Source organism: Apus apus, chromosome 19 (assembly GCF_020740795.1).
Source record: "Apus apus isolate bApuApu2 chromosome 19, bApuApu2.pri.cur, whole genome shotgun sequence".
NCBI classification, from domain to species: Eukaryota; Metazoa; Chordata; class Aves; order Apodiformes; family Apodidae; genus Apus; species Apus apus.
Genome location: NC_067300.1, coordinates 3,050,613 through 3,069,694, shown reverse-complemented (window position 1 = coordinate 3,069,694; position 19,082 = coordinate 3,050,613). Strand labels below are relative to the sequence as shown.

The 19,082-nt window shown below is 40.4% G+C and overlaps 1 protein-coding gene across 4 annotated transcripts in view; it reads left to right on the top strand.

Annotated features, from left to right (window-relative positions):
- The first annotated feature begins 209 nt into the window (after positions 1 to 209).
- TNC (tenascin C) overlaps positions 210 to 19,082 on the top strand; it is a 72,982-nt gene continuing 54,109 nt past the window's right edge. Inside the window, exons 1-2 of one of the 4 annotated variants that reach the window (XM_051636729.1) lie at positions 213 to 439; positions 12,295 to 12,428. The gene's annotated coding sequence lies outside the window, so the exon portion shown is untranslated. Of the gene's footprint in view, positions 440 to 12,294; positions 12,429 to 19,082 lie in introns of all 4 variants that reach the window. The other 3 variants (XM_051636731.1, XM_051636727.1, XM_051636730.1) reach the window with 3 other exon arrangements.

Genomic DNA, 19,082 nt, shown 5'->3' with positions numbered 1-19,082 from the left:
TGCCCTGAGCTGACTTTCTTTTTTAATGGTTCAGGGGTTTCCTTCTTTAGCCATAAATTGCACGCAAATTCTTTTTGTGTGTGTGGCTGTGTATGACAGTGTGTGTGTCTTTCAGAAGCTAAGCCAAAGAGAGAGGCTGTTCCTTTAAAGCAAAACTGAAAAAAATGCCTTCAGGCGTCCTATTACAGTGGAATGAGCCAAGGATCAGGATTTGCAGCTCAGCTATATAAACCCAGCAGAATCTGGCTGATCTGACCAGTTTGCTTTCCTGTCAAACGTTTCTGCCTTTCACACACTCACATGCAAAATTAGACCCCGCAACTTCGCTGAGTTTTGACAGGACGGCACCAAAGTCAGAAGCTGAGGGCTGACTTTTACATCCTATTTATTTCATGGAGGCTGCTCACAGCAGGATCTAATCTCTGGCAGAGTCTGTAAGGTAAGTGTGCTTCCTTCCTGAATTAAAAAATCAGGAGCTCCTCTCTCACACAAGTTTGCAATGGCAGTGTTCTGTTGTGACCCTCACCACTATCGGGCTGAGTGTCAGGGATCGGAGTAGGGGCTGTCTCAGCTGCAGCCAGCCTGCCTCCAGTTTGCCTTTGTTGTCCAGTGTAATAGTGCTGTAGGAAATGTTTCAAAGGCATCAATCTGATCCAATGAATGAATGAAGGATGAGTGAGTTGAATACTGGATGTCTACAGAAATATAGACAGAAACCGAACTGACAGGAAAGGTAGAAAATTGGATTTGGCTTCTCCTCTTGGCTACTGAAGTAATACAAATGTTTCTCCCACCCTCACCAGACTAAATCCACTTGCAGTTCCTAAACCTGGCAGGTAACTCCTCTTCCCATGCTATTGTGTATGACTTTAAAGGATTCAGGCTCTTTTTTTAATTTGTTGTCTGCACACTTACTGGCATTAAAGCCTTTGTCACCTTCTTCCCTGCCCCCACTGGGCTCCCGTTTCTTTTAGAAGTATTGGTAACATTAGTCTACAGTGGGGAGCAAAAGACAAAGGAAGATTCAACTGGTATCTTATTACCAGTACTTAAATGGGTGGGTTCTGGGGAGTGGAAAGATGAAAATCTCCATCCTTGTGGAAACAGAGGGTCTTAACTACTTGCTCCCTTGTGCACTGAGATTTTCTGCATGACTGTGTCTGCACTTACCAGTTAGGCTCAAATTGGCTTAAAGTAGAGAAGCTGACTGGGAGAAGGTGCTTGCACTTAGCTTCACTTATGAGTTAAGCCCACTTATTCAAAACTTCATGTTAGATCACCTTTGCAGAGTTTTCCCTGCCTGATTTGCTCTCTGGCTACTTAGATATGGAGTTTTTGGCAGTTATACTAAACTTCTAAAAAGTATCATACTATGCAGGAGAAAGAAATGTTCAAATTGAAATGAGAGTGACATCCTCTTGAGCAGTGGAGCCATTAGAAAATTAAAAAGCATAATCAAAATATTTACCAAATTCTCCTTCATAAAGAAAAAGCACCACAAAAAAACCCCAACAATAACAACAAAAAACCAAATACCAAACAAAACAGAAACCAATGAGGTGCATGTGATTCTATGGACTGGGTAAAAGCCCTTATTGTTAACACATTGTGTTTGTTTTTCTCTTACAACGTGTTTTGGGTTTTTTTAAATAATATTATATAATGGCAATTCCTTTACACACTTCCAGATTAATGCTATATGTGATTTTTTTTTTTTACTTTATTACTTCACTTGTCTTTTAAAGCTATGAAATCTTAAGAGTGTTGTAGTCTAAGAATGAGCTGGACAGTGGGGGCTAGTGACAGCTCTTTGAATCCTAGGAAGACTTGCAGAAAAGTGTCATGATGTCTTCTGGGTTTTTCTTGCTGTTATTGGGAACTCAGGAGCAAAGGAAATGGTTTAGTAACAAGAAGAGAATCATACACAGATTCTCTTCTGCAGTTCACCTTCCTTGTCAGTGAAATTTGAAAGTACAAGGAAGAGTTCTGAGGGTGTTCCCAGTGCACCCCCTTTGCACCACTGCTCAGGAAAGAATGATCGGCTGAACTTGGAGGTGTTTTCCAACCTTGATGATTCTAAGATTCTATGAACTGAGCAGGGAGATGAGCAGCTGAAAAGCAGCAGACTAAAAGAGATGCTGTAGAGAGGACTGCTTGCCCCCGCTGACCCTACCATAGTCACTCTCCTCAGCCAGTTGCTGGTTTTTTCCCATATTTTTTGCTCATTAATTTTATCCTTTACAAGTTTCAGTCCTTAATCCTGTAACTGTAGTTTCTTTATCAGTGTTCCCGAAGGTGTAGAAGAGCCAAAGGACTTGACAGAAAACATACAGCTGCAGATTAGAATGTCATGTCTAGGAAGCTGAAGAAATCTCCTCCAGGTGCCTTGTAGTGACAGGCATGTGAAAAGAGAACCAACCAGATCCAACTCTCCCATTGAAATAGTGATGCTAAATTATGCTAGAATATACTGGAAATACCTCTAAATTGAGGCTAAAAAATGCCTCACAAAATTCTAAGCAACTGTGTTAGCTGGAGATTTTACATTAATGGAAATCTATGTGGTCTGGTTTGTTTTATTCCAGCTCTTTAAGACTGGATTGTTTCTCCTTGGTATTCACTTAAATGTAATTATCATTTGGATAGAAGAGCATTTCTAAAGGTGGTTGAAGTTCAGATCAGGTGACTTTTTAAATATATATTCCTGCTTTTTATAAAATGTCTTTAAAAAGCCAAAGACTATTCATGTATGAGTTTGTTCTTTCTTGCTGAAAAAAGGCTGTCAAAGTTTGTTCTTGGAGTATTGTTTCACTTTTTGATAAGAAAATGAGATGAGATGGCAGAGTCTGTGTTTCTTGGGAATTTGTCATCCTTCTCAGGAGTGAAGTAGAATTGAGAAGCAAGTGTGCATTTCAAACTGTCATGTTGATTTGGAGCCAGAGCTTTAACCCTTTCATCTCCTCTGGTGAAACCATTTGAAATCCCAGACCTATGTGTGCAATTCTCTGCTATTTTCCCAGCACAACACAGCAGCGCGTCCATTCATCCAGCTTTCTAGGGTGTGCTCAGAGGTTTGAGTGGTGCTAAATGACAACAAAGTGCACTGGATTGTAAAAGAGTTGTCTGGTGTGCATTGATGTCCCATATTGGCAGTTCTGTAAGGGAGAAAGAGTGTTTGTTCTATTGGCTGTTTCCATCTTTGGACCTTGGTTTCTGTCTGTGTTCAATATTACATTTGGAAGTAAGGGTTAAGGCAGAGGGTGGTGTCTGCTTCATTATCAGCTACACATTTACCCATCCTATCTGTGTGACATATATTGAAACATGAGAATTCAGAGTGGTTAAAAATTACTTTAATTTGAAGCCTGTGACTTGATATATTAGTCCTTGGACATGTGCCATCACAGTCTGCTAAGCTAAAGGACCATTGACAGTTTTAAGGTCCAGTGTCTCATAAAGCTCTAGGCTTAGAAATGGGTGATTTATGTAATTGAAAGTTAGAGATCTCAGCTTTCCAATAATAAAAAGGTATTTGTTTTGAACTGGGGCAGTTCAAGATAATGGGCTTTAAAATTGTGCTCTGATTTACCAGCACACACGTTCTCAAACTTAATTTCTGGTGTGAATTGAGCACACCTGTCTCCAAGGCTGCTCTCTGCTAACAAAACCCATGTTTATAAACTGTCTGAAACTACTGTAAAATCTAATAGCTTCTGTTTTAAGGAAGCCACTAATGTAATATTGCAGAAAAAAAAATAATTGTTACTGAAGTAGGAAGCTAAGGAAGATAGCAATCAGGGAGACTTAAGTTAACAAGTACATATTTTATCATCACCCAGACTCAGAAATACACAAAATTTATGCAAGCAATTGTAGGACTAGCAACTAATGAGTTCTGGGCAGGAAACATCATAACCTGAGCTCAAAAGCTGAAAAATAAGGGATGTGCTCAGATCACTTCTGAGCTTTTGAGGTGTAATTTCATTCTATCAGTGGCTTGATATCACAGTGGGCCTGGTGTCCACAGCTTCTGTTGGTTTTGTGTAGCTTAGTAGAAGTTGATGATGTTGTTTCTACTCCTACAACATGTCAGGGACTGGATTAGAAAGAGTGAATAAACATAATATGTGGTGCTGAATAAACATAAGAAGAGATGCTCTCTGCCACAAAGAACTTACAATTGCTATTATTAGCTGCTCAGAAAATTTTGTGAATAATGAAGAGAAAAAAGAAGGAAGAAGGGAATTCTTAGAGGAATGGGACTACCGGAAAGAAGGAAAATTGACAGCCCCAAGAGACAATCTTGAGCCATCTCAGTTTCCACTGAGCTCTGGGGTTTTATACAAGTGTGAAACTTCCCCTAACTCAGCGCTTATTGTCCACTCATGTGTTCGACCCTCTGTCTAATCTGAGCTGAAGTTAAATGCCTTCCACATGTGGGAAAAGTTAAAAACTGGGCATCTTTCCAGCTAGTGAAATCTTTCAGTGTATGATGTAACTAAACTGTGAGGGGTAGGCAGACGGGGGAGGAGTCAGAGTGGGATTCTGCCTGAGAAGGGATGTCAATTGATGCAGCAAAAAGTGTTCAGACATTGAAAGAAGGAATATAATAAGGATCCTTCTGCTAAAAGGACAATGTCTGAATAACTTAGTGTCTCTTTTTAACATTGACTGGAATGATACACGTGCCCTTCTAACTAGACATGGCCTTAATGTAACATTTTACTGGATTTCTATATGCATCATTTCTCTCTCTCCTATATACCCCATAACCTGCTACTGACCAAACAACAAAGCCCCCTATAGTTTCAGTGAAGATATCTGGATGTAGACTTTAAAGAATGATTGTTAATATACATTATATCCCATAAAGTACACTTCATACACAAATGGGAGATTTTGCTCTGCAGGTTGTGGAGTCAATGAGAATAACTTTCCATTTATATTTTTGTTTGGCTTATGCCTGAGCCAGTCACCAAAGATAAATTCATCCTGAGTTGATTTTGTTGCAAGAGATTTCTCTGAATTCCCATCCTTAATTGTCTTGCCGCCGTAGTTTCAATTAAACTAAGGTGGGATGTTGCCAAGTTTTCAGAACTTCCAACTAGAGAGTCCCTGTGTACAAATAGCCTGTGGCATTTTGTATTCTTATGGTAGCAGAGAAGAACATTGCCAAGTTTGCATTCAGTCATCCATCACATATTAGCCTACTGGAGGTCCATTCTTCTCTAGCAATGGGGGAGCTCTGCTTCTTACTTAGAAAGATTACTCACACAGAAAGCTCTTTCCCCATAACCAGAACCTCACAGGGAAGAGAAAGAAAGCTTTCTTCAATTCATATAAGTGCTTGGTTTCCAAACTCTTGACAAAAATGATATTGTTTCATGCTTAGGAAACATATTCTTTTTAGCAATTGAGTAGAAATTGCAGGATGTTCGAATAGAAATCTTCAACAGAGATTTTTGAGAACAAAGGTCTGTTGTAGCAGTCTGCCCCTTCCTCATGCCAGGCTGTAGCACTGACTATGCGTGTGCATATTGGACAAGATACTCAAAGAAGTCTGAAATTTGGTTTCTGGGGAAATCCCCCTGTAATGACTTCACTTCAACTAAGTATTGAGCATTTACCTGCACCTTCTCACAGATGCACCAGATCATGATAAAATCCTAACTCTTAAATTACAAATGTTAATTTTCTTATAGGATTAGGAAATTAACTATAATATTAATCTAAACTGTCTTGCTCCTTCTTGAAATGTATGCTCTTTTACACCATTCTGGCAGCACAAAGCTAAGAGGGGGTGTAAATATCTCCTGAGTGTACATGAAAATTAAACTCTGAGCTAGTTTCTCAGGGTGTCCAGCAGAACTGGTTAAACAGTTATTTCCACCATTAAGGAACTCCTGCTGGAAAGGGATTTTAGAAGAGTATTTCTTTCCAAGAAAAGACTTCACTTTTCATTCTCAAGAAATCAAAAGAACTGGAAACAGAAAGATTTTGTCAACCAGGTTTGGACTTGTCTCAAAGACAGGATGCAGGGCTAGCAGGTGGGAGAGCCAACTGGGAGCTGAAGTTTCTTGTGACTGTGGTTTTCTGCCTCCTTGGTTTGATGAAAAGCCTTTATTTGGACAGGAAAGGTTCACTTTCAGTATATGTTGAGCACTTCAGTACACGATCTTAGTGGTTACCTTCCTTCTTGGCCTGGCATCATCTCATTTTGTCAGAAGTCAGCTTGTTAAACTTTCAAAAGGAGCTCAGTGCCTACTTTGCACTGGTTCTTTGTTTTTTACTGGTTCTTGGGAAAGCCAGCCTCTTCGGGATATGCTGAATCCTAAATAGTTTCTCTGTGCTGTGTGACAAAGGTTTATGCCAAGAAAGATATAAAGGTAGCCTGTGATGTGTAGGCAATCCATTCCTCTTAGTGAGACACAGTGTAATGCATACTTTTCCTTTACTTGTGGCTTGTACTTCCCCTTCTGCATTGCTTGTACTCCAGTAATTCAGGGCTGACTCAGAATGAATGCTGCACACTGTGCACTACAAGGCAAATAAGAACAGGATGCATGTTAAAGGAAAGGTCTCAGATCATTTTTCTTATTGAAGTATTTTGGCAATGCAAATAGTTTCCAGGAAAAATATGCTGGCATTTACCATGGTGAGCACTCCTTATGAATGTCCTATCTATTTTTCCAGTTTGGTGGCCAAGTGAAGTGTTTATAGGAGGATATACCATGCTACAAGCCAGAGAATTTATATTTCCACTGCCAAGAGTTAATTATGATGTAGCTTTATACACTGCCCAGGTTAGCCAGTCAAGCACAGGAGTCCAGTACTACAAGTGCTGCTGCTCCAGGTTTCATGGAAAGCACACAGGACTTAGAGAGAGCTCCACTCTCAAATGCATTAGACATTGTTTGTACTTTATTTGTCTTTCTTAGGTTGCTATTTCATATACTGTTTATTGCCTTAGTAGTAGTACATGAGGGTTTGACAGGGTCACTGAGAGAAGCAAGGAAATGTCTTTTACTACCAGCCAGCCCTGTGTGCCTGTCCATGCTTTCCCCAGCCCTGGACATGGTGCTTCAGCTCTTGCATCTCTGAGAGCTCAGTGTCACGGTCCCATCTGTTTTCTCAGAAGCCTCATGCTCTAGTGTTGTAATGTCATGACATTTGCTTTAGTTTGGTTGGATTCCCTTAATTTTGGGTGTGATCACATTTCCACGCTAGTGATGGTCCTGCTGGCACTATTCAAATGGGTGAAGCCTAATCTGTAACAGAAGGGGACTGATTCTGATCACTGAATCCAATGTTTTCCAGGTTGTGCCCGACACTCTTTTGTACTGTTTATGTTGCTCAGAACACGTGCAGGAGCCCTTAAGCTGTGCTTGTTTCTGTGAATTTCTATAGAACTCACACTTAATGCATGATGTGTGAAAACTGAGTCTGTAGTGGCTAATTTCAGTTGCTTCCTCTGGGGAGAATGCTCTATCTGATAAGACGAGTAATTATTATTTTACTTGCGTATGGGATGTTGAATATGCATATACTGTACCTGCTTAACATAGTCTTAATTATAGAGTAGAGGAATTTCTCTTTTGCAGAGGATGCTTCGGCCTGATCGGATTTGATTTGTGCTCATATAGGTCAGGAGTTCTGCTCAGAGAGTAGCATGGGGATAAAACCAGCCTGTCAGAGAGGAAATTAGAATCCACTGAGCATTTTTGATGCATAGAGTGACACTTCATTGTGTGCATTACCCCTTGTCCTCTTCTGTTTGCATTTCTGAGGGGACAGTTTTCTCCTGTGCAGCCTTCAGAGGCTGCCAGCCAAATTCTCATGTGACACAATTGCATTGATTTCCCCGGAGATCTGCTGCTGGATAACTGAGCTCCACGTCCCTTCTTTTATTCCATGGCTCAAATTGCTGTCAACTAAGACTTTAGAACAGACAGGGCTCAAGTCACTGTGGGTTAAGAGAATGAGGTCACAGTGCTGTTGGTGGAGGTCTCTCAGGTCTCCCATTAGTGTAACAGTGCCCAATTTGTTGACATTTGAAGCAGCAGCACAGATTTTTGTCTGAGTTCAGTCACCATTGCGACTAATCACTCGCTCAGGGCTGTGTATGTGGCTGTATTTTCCATTACATTACATAAGTGCTTCTGCTTTACATTAGAGCACTGAGAAACATCCTCAGACTGGATGTTTTAGAAGCAGTTTCCTCTCTTTTTGCAAATGCTCTCCACTCTGTTTCATATTTTGTGACTCTCATTTATATTTCATTTTGTCTTGCCAAGCCGTGGCTGATTTCATTCCATCTTCCCTCTTTGTGATATATTTTGCTCTGCTAGGAGTTTGCCACACTACTCTAGGTTGTCAAAGAGGAAAATTCTTGACGCTCCCACATCTGACAGAACTAGGCCAAGCAGATCTCTAGCCTGGGGGCTATTACTGGAAGTCAGAAGGAACTCCTTCTGTGGTCGCGTGAGTTAGAAAAATGTGCACATTCCTGCCTATTTCCGATGCTAGTACCAAGGACAGAGGAGCTCTGGCAGGGAGGAAAACTAACCAAGTAAAGTAATAATTGCTTTAAAAGCAAAGAATTGTCTGGGGAGGGGTTACCCATATGTTTCCCCAGCTTCTTTTAAGTAGACAACCAAAGTCTTAATGACAAGAGGCAAGTAATATTATTTCTGGTCTCCAAGATCAGACCGAGTTATGAGGAATTTTTTAGAGATGTCATTTTCAGTGCTTGAACAACTACATGGTTAATTCAAACTGCATGCAAATAACCACAAGGAATTCTGGAAGTCTCCTGCTTCCAGGAGGAATTGCTACAGTATCATCTGTAGCAATTCATGCTACCGAAACACTTTTTGTTATTTCAGATCAACGCACATGTAAAATTATTTGTGCTCTTAGTTACAGTAGTCATTAAAACAGAATAATTCCACACCATTTGCCTCTGTAGGTGACATTCTTTCAGCTCAAATCACTTTAAGTATGGGAAAGAATGATGCTGGGTGGCTGGAGCAGAATTTTGGCTAACCTCTTTCTTCTGATCTCCAGGAAAAATTTAAAAACCAGCTTCATCAGAGGTGCTGTACAAAGCAATGTGTTCTCCATGTGCTTAGCCTACTCACTTGTATACTGTGTGAGCATTTGGTTAATATGTCATATACAGTTCATGGCTCTTAGGAATGCAAAGAATGTATTTTCTACTGCATTTTTTCACCAATATTTTTTGTAAAATTATTAATTTGGCACCTGTTTTTTATAGCAGATCATCTATTTATTCACTTATTAATATTATATTTATCAAGAATATTGATGATTAATTTCCTACTTCTCATTATCTGGAGAAAAGCTGATGTTTGATACCTCAGTTGTGAATTTTAAGGACAAATGAGACCATCCAGGCTTCTATGCTCAGAATTGGCTGCTGTTTTGTTCTCAGAGACTCTTTCTCACTGTGAAAAGAGTGGGAAGAAAACTCAGAACTCCTGAATTTCTGCTCTTCTCATCTCATCGCAAAACTCTCTAGAACTTTGTGAAATGGGCTGTGGAAAACCTATAGGTGATTTTGGAAGAAACACTGTGGAGAAGGGGCTGGAAATGAAGCAGAGCTTTGTGTATGAAATGAACGTAAGTTGCTGTGATCTATGCAAAAAAAGCACACAAACCTCATAGTTTGAAACAGCATCGGCAAAGCCCTCAAAATAATTCAAAATGAAGTCTCTAGTGTCTACCCAGAAAATAATGAGCTCCTGACAAAGTGTAATTTGGCAAAGAAACTTTCCAAAGACAAGTTTAGAAAATCATAGATCTTTTCCAGCTCCATGTCTTTGCTATGAGGAGGAAAAAACCAAGAGAGTAAGTGAATGCTTTTGCTATTAGGAAAGGCTTTATTAAAAGGTACAGTACATAGTTCAGAAGCAAGAGTGATTTCTGCTGTGAGATTATGCACAAAAGTTGTTTTTGCTATAAAAAGGGTTTTTTTAATATATATTATAAAAGGCACTAAACTAGGCCACAGTGTCAGTGGCAGCCCTGCTATGGACCTGATTCAATTCTACGTTTATCAGTCCGGAGACCCACGTATGTCCTCAGAGACTAACAAGTAAAACTCACTTCTGTGCTGTAAATGCAAACACAGGTTTCAGTGGGAAACTAAGCAGAAGGAAGATGCAAACACATTCCTTCTGCTTTCCACAGAGTCCTTCTGAGATGACCCATTTATGTAGTTCTGCTGCTGTTTTTAGAACAGTGGCAGTTTTTCTGAATCCATTGCTTTTGTTGTTCAAATCCCTGATGTGTCCTGCTGTTTCCAATCCACAGTTTTTGTCTAGGCTGTATGTGCCGGTGCTTTTTTTCTTCCAGCTCTGAAAGTTACAGTAAGAACAGAGATTGCTTTGCAGATGGGAGAGAAAAAGAAGTATATAGCAGATGCATAGTCCTGCCTTTCTTTCTTGTTTATTGTTTGGTTTGTTTTTTTCCCCTCTCTCAAGTCTGTAGCAAATTGCTCTACTTGGCTGATTGCTGTGCACCCTACCATGAGTCTGAATGCAGCTTAAAAGCACCCCACTGACCTGCTTGGTTTGTTTCTCTTTTCTGAATTCCCATTTTCAGAAAATGATGCTCAAGTGTCTGAGTTCTTAACACAAAACAAGCTCCAAGGACAGACCAAATTCCCTGTTAACTTGCGCCTCATCTCAATCACTGGGAGCTACACCAGATGGGGCTGGGGCTAGTTCTCCCATAGCTCTCCTAATTGTTTCTCTTTTTTAGTTTGTATGTAACACATTGGAGTAATCTGCCCCATAAAATAACTAGCTTGTTTGTTGTGGCTTGTATAAAAATCCTGCTGTGGTTTGAGCTGGATGTAGGGCTCTTCTTTACTTCCTGTCTGAAAATGTGAGTCACTGCAGTTGTGTAAAAGCAGAAGACACTGGATACAGCTCATCATGGGGGAAGTTTGTGTGTATGTGCATGTATGGATGATTCCTCTGATTTCATAAATAGTGGGCAATGGATTAAAACAGGAAGAGGAGAGATTTAGGTTAGATATTAGGAAGAAATTATTTGCTGTGAGGGTGGTGAGACCCTGGCCCAGGTTGCCCAGAGAAGCTGTGGCTGCCCCATCCCTGGCAGTGTTGAAGGGCAGGTTGGATGGGGCTTGGAGCAGCCTGGGCTGGTGGAAGGTGTCCCTGCCCATGCAGGGGGGTTGGAACTAGATGATCTTTAAGATGCCTTCCTACCCAAACCATTCTATGATTTCTATAAAGTGTCTGGAGACCATTATAGATGAAAGGACATTCTGTAGATATAATTAACTGGAGCCACGAATTTTGTTTCAGTTGCAGATTTTTCTCCAATTTTCTGGTGTGTTTCTCTGTGGGTTTTGTTAACCTTGTAATTTATTTCCATGGATTCATCTTCTTATTCTGGTAATTTCCTTGATACATCCTGTGTTTTGGTTTGAGAATAAGTCTTCAATTTTCTGCTGTTACTCCAGAATTTCAAGTCATTGTGTATTTATCTGCGTATTTGCTACACATCTCTGGTCAGACTTCAGTGCAAAAGAAATTTCCCTACCTGTGATTCTTTTTCTCCCTTATATTGCAGGGTGTAATACTCCAGTTCTTTTGCTTTTTACTTTTGTATTTTCTGGTAATTTTATAGAACTCTTCAGGAAGATGTTTAATTATTGAAGTGAGGATTCGACAGTATCTTCCCTGGGAAGTTCTTGGAATACTTAATCCACTGAGATGTATCATTCCCCCTGTGAGGTTTTACCAGTGGATAAACTGAGACAATCCAGATGATTTATAGAACATTTCCAGTGCAGGTTGCCTGAGTTTCAATCCTCAGTTCTAACCACGAGACCACACTATTAACCTCAAGGTTTTGAGCACTTCCTGAAGTCTGTGCTGAGAGCACAAGGCTCTCCAAAGATCCAGCCCAAACAAGGCAGTTCTATTTAGCTTAATTTCTCTTCTTAGAGTTCAGAAGACTCTGAGATGGCAGACCTTGGCTTGGAAGCTTTTGTCTCAACTGCTGTTGAGATGTAGTTTTTCCAGGCCTGGGGAATCAATTTAGTGGGAGATCTGTTCATTTTTCACTTTGCAGTGATACTACAAATGAATAGTTTATGCCTCACCAGCCCATTGAACTATAATTCCCACATGAATGTATTTTTTGGTTGCCCTATATATCAGTTAATCTCAAACTTTGTTTCCATGTTGATATTTGCATCAGTCAGCAGTATCTGGCAGTTTATATTCCCTGTTTTCATAGGAGAGTCTCTATTCTCCAGAAGGACCCATCCTCAAAGCACTACAAACCAAGGCTCCTTGGTAGAGCAGAAGTGCCCTCCATGCTTCCTTGCCTGCCATCATTTTAGACATGTCCTTGCAAGACAAATCTGGAAGGTGCTCACTCCTTTTCTTATGCTGCCTGAGTTGCAGAACCCAGATCACACCAAAACACAAGACACTGTTGTTAATGCCAGCTGAATTTCTTTATTTTAATAAATTACTCAAAATGAGCATTTTTTGGCCTTTTCAGCTCAGCATTCGGAGCTTCATCTCTTCACATAATAAAGGGAATAAGCTTAATTTGTAAAAAAAACCCCATAAACTTGTACATTTTATAGATGCAGCATTTTAATTTCCTGGGCTTTGCACCTCTAAGGCAGAAAGAAGCAGCAATGTGAGACAGAACTTCAGCCAACTCACTCAGTTTGCATGATTCCCTTGAACTCATTCAGCAACATCCCTTTGACGTAATCTTATCCTTACTTTGCCTCAAACAAAAACTATATTTCTAAAAAAATGCTACTGACATATTTTTAGCTGCTGTGAATCACTGGAGTGCCCCAGGTCAAATTCACCAGCTGGTCTAACATGATTTGTAGGAAAAGAGAAAGTGAAATTGGCCAACACACTAGAAGAGTACAATTGAATTAGAAAACAGAGAAATCTCTAGTATCTGTCTCCTCAGCTCCCCTGCCCCCTCCCAAGCTCTTCTTTCTTCTCCTTTCCCAGTCTTTCAAGCTGTTTGTTTCACATCTTGAGCCAAGATGGTTTCCAGCCAAACATGCTGGGGGGTGTGGGGAGTGTTATTTATCAGTAGTAACGATACTTTTTTTGTATAATAAGCTGAACTTGCCTTCCAAACAGAGGAATCAGTGTCCTCAAAGAGGATAAAGCAGGAAATGGATTGGATGATGAGTTAGCCATCCATAAAAACTCTGCCTCTTGGGCCACTATTTGCTAAGTATTTTCCTACCTGAAAATTCAGTTTGGTGTCTAACCTTGTTTTAAAATACACTGACTTGTCTGTCTTCCCCACGGGCACATCTGTTCACTTTTAGAGGTGTAAATAAACTTAAGATCAATTCTAAAGGGGTCTAGAGGAAAGCTGGGGAGGTACTTTTTATAAGGGTTTGTAGTGATAGGAGGGGGGCAATGGTTTTAAGCTGGAAGAGGGGAGATTTAGGTTAGATATGAGGTGGAAATTCTTCCCTGGGAGGGTGGTGAGACACTGGAACAGGTTTCCCAGGGAAGTTGTGCCTCCCCCATCCCTGGCAGGGTTCAAAGGCAGGTTGGATGGAGCTTGGAGCAACCTGGTCTGGTGGGAGATGTACCTGTCCTTGCAGGAGGGTTAGAACTAGATGATCTTTAAGATCCTTTCCAACCCAAACCATTCTCTGATTTTTGTTTTCCTCCTGTCCTGGGATAAAGAAGAGCACTGCAATTTCATAATGCTTTTCACTTAGTAATTGAAGTCCAGGCTGCTCTGTGTTTTAGTAGAAGAAGGAAGTTGAAGAAATGATGGAGGTGGTTATTCTTTTTTAAAAAAAAAAACCCCAAGATTTTCTTCAAAACTAGCCATAGCAGAAAAATTACTCTTTTCAAGGAAGATTTCCTCAGAAAGGTTTTACCAGGGATGGAATTTCTTCTTGAGAGGGAAATCCAGAAATGCTCCTGACTTTCTGAAGTTTCTTTTTTGCCTAGTTTTCAGAATTGAATGCAAATCTTTCAGTGGCAAAATAAGTGCTGTGAAAAAACTTTCAAATAGTTGTACCTGTTAGTTTATCATCACTTGGTCACAGTTCTTTTACAGTTTTCTCTTTATAGATCCAAACTCTGTATGTCTGTCTGGTTGCTCAGACATTCCATGGAGAGGACAGGGAAATACTGAATAATTAAGTATTCCAGAATGAGAGGAACTGAGTAAAGTTTTTTTTTCTGATATAGGGGATCATTAATGACACCAACTAATTAATCTGGAATAATGTAATTCTAATAATTGAAGGTATTTAAGAGCAGATATCTTACAATTTATAAGTATCTTTGAGTGTTTGCAGGTAAATCTGTGCAGAACAACTCAATCTTTGATCTTCTTAGACTCCCAACCTAAGGTCACTTTTTGGGGTGTGTCCTGCAAGGGAGATTAGTAATGATTTAGTTGTAACTCACTTTCCCTCTGTCAGACCTGAGCTGGTGTTCCTGCCACATGGCAAGAGCTACTACAAAGAATTACACAAGTTGTCTGAACTGCAGGACAAAACAGTCTCATCCAAAGGGCTGGCTGCCTTCAAGTCAAATAAAAATTGGGCCAAAATCCTGGGGTTTTGATAAGGATTTCATTATTGCAGAAGGTGGGTCTTGTGTCACTCCAGCAGTAGGAGGCAAAGGGTGGCTCCTGGGAGGCTTGTGCAGTGTGAATAGTGCAAGTGTGATCCTTCAAGGCGAAGTTTAACACAGGAATATGTGCAACTAGAATCTGTCACAGGGCTGGAGTCTGTAGAAAATCTGAAAATAGATTAAGACCTTTGTTCTGTCATCTGAGAACAATGAATCCCTTTCTTGTGCTCTTTTCCCATCTTATTCCTTTCTCTTTTTCCTGTTGGATAAAATGAAAAGAAAGAAAGAAAAAAAAAAAAACCCACAACCAATTTATTTATTCACTTCTCAATTCTGCCTGAGACTGTTTTTTAAAGACCCTTCTTTTGTGAGTTTAATCAGATGCTTGATAACAGAAAAAGCGTTGCTAACTAACCCGGGGTACAAAGAAGCCCCTTGAGGGGAGCACATGACCTCATCGACAGGATTACTCTATCACATGAATTCAGACTCCATCGCACACCCAAAATAAATGTTAAGCTCCCTTTGCAGGGAAGGGCTTTATTTGCTTCCTTTTGGAAGGGCATATGCTTTGCCAATGTCTTCCTCAGTCACTGGGATTCAACATGTATGGAAATTCAACACAAGAGGCAGATTTTCCTGGTCACAAACAGCCTGCAGTGCACTCAAAAGCTGCTGGCTGGACCCTGCCTTTGGACCATTGCCCTCCTGGAACTGGTGAGCTCTGGCACTGGTTTGCAGGCATGGAGCAAGTCTGGTTTTCACTCACAGCTCCCATTGTCTGTCTTGGTTTTGTTGGGCACTCAGAGCCTTGGCAAACAGGAGCTGGCTCTGGGAAACCTTGTGGGGTCACACAAAGCACTCCCAAAATTAACCCTTTGCCAGAAGGTGACACACATCCCTCCCTAACATATAAGAAGTGACACCATTGTATTGCCTCATTGCTGGCAGGTTTTCTCACACCAGATATTGGACAGCATCGTTAACCTTGGGATATCATTTTGTATGGACTTCTGAGGAAGTATTTCTGGCCCTGAGCTTTGAAATTTCAGTTTGGCATAAAGACAGAGCTTGTGTTGCCCCTGTGAATGAAAAGGAAGACATGGAGAGCAGTGCAGCCTCCTAGCTTGGCACACTTTGCTGGACAGGGTGTAGCAGCAGAAATCTTATGGTATCCAAGAAAAGGCAGAAAAGGCTTCTGCAGCTGAAGCAAAATTAACTAAAAAGGCAAAATCCTGCCAAGTCACAAGCTGGAGACATATTTGCTATAAGCCACATTATCCATAGTCAGGAGCCCTGAGCATGTTGGAAGGCAGTAACATATCTGCAGCTCACTGAGATGTACCATTTATTTGTTTCTAATTATACACATTTAACAGTGCATTACATAAGAGATTAAACACCAAGTTATGAGCATGGTCTGATTAATTCTGCATGTAAGTAACTTAGCAGTTACCTTAATTCCTTTTGAACCGAGATAATTTTATTAGTTCTGGTGGTATGAGAGATGAGTTAAGAGCTTTGGATTCCTGTGTTTAGTGTGGGTCCCTTTCTGACTCTGGGTGGCTAAATATAACTATTGACTAATGCCACGTTTGATGCTTCTCACACAACTGGGTTCAAAGAGCCATAAGGCTCTGACACCAGCCAAGAGGAGCTGAGATATTCTAGGATTCAGCCATTTCCTTAGGATCTGATCCCATAAAGGTGAATTCTGCAAAATGTTTCTGTTACCTGTTGGTGGGACAGCAGTTGTTGCAAACCCTTGTTCTTCAGGTTTTCCAGTTGATATTTATAGTTGTTTAGATTGAGAGTTCAAGCTGGCATGAGAGCGTGTTACATCTTTACATTTCTTGAAGTGCCAGCAGGCTGCTTTTCACCATGGCAGTCTGAACACACAGCTTTGAAGTGATCTGCAGGAGACAAAGTTCAGGGGTAGTGGCCCCTCACACATCCTGGGCAGTGGGCAGAATAGAAGGTGTGCAGGTTCTGCTGACTTGTTTGCTGCTCCTCTGCACCAGCACACTTGAAGTGGAAATCTCTTATAGTAACATAAAGCATTTTCATAGGACAGATCATTCAATAATGTTAAACACAGGTTTGATTTCCTCCCATGATGGCTCACCTCTGGAATGGCTTGAAAGGAAACAATGAATTTATTTTATATTTAATTGTGTGGGTGTAGCTTGAATAAGAGTACCTTACACCCAGCTGTCCTAAACAACATGGTAGCAATTTCAGAGCAGCTCTGCTGCTCAGACTGTATAATTTCTGAAGTCATCTCATTAGCCCTTTTCACCATCAATCTTGTCTATTTGTGGCCTGACTGTGATTAAACCTTTTTAAGAACTGTGGCCACTTGGTTACTATTGATTAACACACTTGGGGCTTGCTCTAATACAGGTAGTAAAGACATGGATTAAGAGACAACCTGTGGCATGAAGATCATAGAACTTGGGCAAAAAGCCTGAGAGCAGGGAAAGTCTTCTTCATAGGGGGTAAACTGAAGAATATCTCTAGAGGAACAACTGGAAACATAAAAAGAGTTGAGTGATTTAGTTATTTGTACTTTGTTTAGGATGCAAAACTCCCATAGGCTTAAATGAAATCAGGATGCTAATTGACTTGGCTAAGCTCATGCCAGAAATGAGGAATGACCTCAGATCTCACAAGTCCCAGCACGGTGCCATTTCCACACACCTGGTTCTCCTCTCAGTTCCTGCTCCTTTGCTCTGGATGGAATAGCAAGGGGTGTAGTTCTATGTTCAGGCAGACTTTCTTTTCTCATCATCAGCCAAGGTAGTTCCTAAGAAACTTAAATCAAAACAAGGTCGTTAGGACTATTAAACTGTAAGATACCTCTTGGTTGTTGAGTTCAATATCCTGTTATTCAGGGGCCTCATCACATAATCTGTTTTTCACTTATGATTAATTATGGAATATTTTCAGGAGTTCTTTTCTCCCAGCCATGTCTCTGCCAGCTGACTTAATTTTTTCATTTAATTAATGAGATTCGTTCATTAAATTTAATACTTTATTGATCCAAGATGTTATTGATACTGGGAGAAGACCACCTTTGATCTCTCAACTTTTGCTCTGCACTGAAAACCAGCCAAACTCATTGTTTGGTTTGGAAAGGTCTGTTCTCTCTCTGAGATCCTGAACGAGGATAGACCTAGAGAGATTTTCCATGGCTAAGAGTACAAAACTTTTGAAACAAAGTCATTTATAATGGAATAATCATGCTAATTTAACTCCAAATAGTCACTGTATGACAGAAGCTTTAGTCTCTCGTGGGGCTTTTTTTATGCTTATCATTCAGAATTTACTATAGCTCTTTCACATTTTTATGGATGTTGGCTTCAGTGAGTTATTTTTCCTTCCCCTTTTGTGGCACTGTCATGCTGATGGCTTTGAAATATGAGCCTTTGCTAAATTCTAAATTGTACACAAAGCAATTAATTAAAATTCCTTCCAAAACAACCTTGGTAAAGTCCTACCTATATGCTGCTTTTCAGCCAAGGTAGAATGAGCAGAGGCTAAAATTAATCCAAATAGTTTTATTTAAAGTTGATGTACAGTAAGATCTGTGAACCAGAAACTATGAAGCTTCCCCAAAGTAGAAATACCACCTTATAGCTGAAGCCAAAGATGTAACTGGAGTGAAGAGCTCACCCTTCACTGAGTGGTGGTTAATGCAGGACCTCAGGGGCTCAATGGGAGGAAAAAAAAATAATTAAAAGAATCTGTGTATTTGTTTTGTTTGCTCTTCTTTGAAACAGTCTGAGGTATAAATCTGGTCATAATTTTAGTGATTACCAGGATCTACTGTAGGGTTCATTTATGATAATCTAAAGGCCAATTTCTTTTTATTAGTAATTCCAGTGGGATAGATGAGGCCCTCAGAATGTATGATGGATGCATTCTGCACATGAAAACTCTAATCTGTGAGAAATCATCCATGAATTATCTATGATAATCAGTTCACATCTCTGCATTCAAGGTGCCTGTGTTTGTAAGTGCTCTCATTCCCATGGAGTGGCTGCCTTTAACCCTGTGGTGCCAGCTCTAGATGAAACACAGGTGGCTTCAGGGTGTATCTGGAGCTCTGAGCTGCAGGTGTTTACCCACATCAAACACCAACTGCCAGCTTGCCCTTCAATAAAAAGGATTTAAGTCAAAAAGGCAGACTTATGATAAGGAAAATATGATATTGGGGTCTGGGGCTGTAAGGTGCTATAAATGCCTTCTGGGACGTGCTTGTGTTTGAACTACTGTGATGGGTCTCAGCAAAGCTGAATCAGCTTTGTCAGCCTGGCAGTGGTTAAAACACTTAGGCTGAAATGCAGGGGTTTCTAGGAGCTTGGGTGTCTTGGTGTTGGCCTCTCTGTGTCTCTGTTTTCCATATTTAAAATGGAGAAATGATGCTTTGTT